Genomic DNA, 1,733 nt, shown 5'->3' on the forward strand with positions numbered 1-1,733 from the left:
CTCACCTACATCGTCCACAAGGGACGACTCGGGAACTCAACTCCTACCTCGGGCAGCTCACCTTTCCCCCTATGCCCAGGGGAAAGGTATCAAGCCGTTTGACAGCTGATGCAGGCTGTCAGAACGGCTTTTACGCAGAAACAGGCGGGAGCAGCAAACAGCTGCGTCCAGCGAAGGCGCCTGCCACCGGAAGTCCCCTAAAATTACCAGGATATTGAGTTAACATTTAAGAGTGAATTTGTTCATTATTTATTTATTCCATTTTTTTTCAACTATCCAAATAAATAAACCAATAAAATGAACTTAATACATTCATATAAAAGAAAATGTACAATATAACTTGTCAGCCAAATTCAAGTCTTCAATTACAGCATACCTTTCCCCCATACTTAATAGAATTACCGAATTTTAACAGTTCTCATGAAACCTAGAAATAAACCTTTTTTTACATATATTCATCATAAAACATGTGTAATGAAATGCTGATGCTGATCAGGTCAGAACAACTTTAACTGTCTCCTTTCTATATATTCAGGGTAGTGAAGTGTCTTCTATGCAATTAAGATAGAAGGGACCATTAAACCATTCACACCTCTGCTGTCAGATCATACTCAAGGCTCTAGTTATAATTGCTGTATTAATCTTCATGCAAACTATTTGTTCCATTTATAAATTATACATTTATGAGTATCAGATGAATAATGTTGAAGATAAGCACTGGGGAGATTAGTTGTATTTAAATGTGCTTCTTTTATAGGCAGAGTTTAATTACAGTTTATAGGGACAATATGGAGTTATATAGATGAGGGTTGCATGTACTGGAATCAACCAAAAGCAAGAGTATACTCAATTTATATTATCAGGTGTCCCATAGTAGCTGATTTTGATAGCCACAGTCTTATTTATTTCTTTAAACTTTTAATATAGACACTGATCTTTTGCAACATAAATAAATTTGTATTATGATCATCCATAAGATGCCCAAATCCCAACAACTGATTTACAAAATAAAATAAAATAAAATAATTTTGTAAATAATTTACAAAATTTTAAAAATGAAGAACAAATATAGCAAAGATGACCAAATTGACCCCCATGTTGTGCATCAATTCTCACTGGGAAAGTGCACCTCTAGGCAGAGTTCAAACTCTTCTCCGATTAACTGGGCATGATTGTGCCTTGGCCAAATCCAAATGACCTATAGAGCCAGTGTCCACCTCACAATGAATCCAATTTAATGGATATCTAGAATAGTCCTCATTGCAGCCCTGCAGATATTTCTGTGACACCTTCTAATAAAGGGGGAACCTGGTTATTCTGAAATAGGGCCACCAGTTGGGCACTCTGTGATGCAATAAGATCACAGTAATAACTACTTTTTGCCGCCCTTATTGCCATAAATTAATCCCCCCAAAAAGGCTCTTAACTCATGTTCAGTTGGGTTCACTCTTTTTATTCTCCAATAGCATTTATAAGCATCTCTCATTATCTTCTCAGCCATCATTTTATTAAAGTGAACTGTAGAAATTGGCCATGCTTACTGCAGAAATCATTGTTGACCAAATATTTAAGCAGACTTTATTGTTTTCATTTCTTATGGTTTGCTCTCACTTAAAAAAAATGTTTCTCTTCTCTTTTCTGGCCCAGAATATTTATATAAATGAACTGATTCTTGGATGACATATGATGCTGTTGTCATTGTTCTTTTTATCTGCAAATTGAATGATCATGAT

This window comes from Protobothrops mucrosquamatus, unplaced genomic scaffold, assembly GCF_001527695.2.
Source record: "Protobothrops mucrosquamatus isolate PMUCROS unplaced genomic scaffold, P.Mucros_1.0 scaffold450, whole genome shotgun sequence".
In the NCBI taxonomy this organism is placed as follows: Eukaryota; Metazoa; Chordata; class Lepidosauria; order Squamata; family Viperidae; genus Protobothrops; species Protobothrops mucrosquamatus.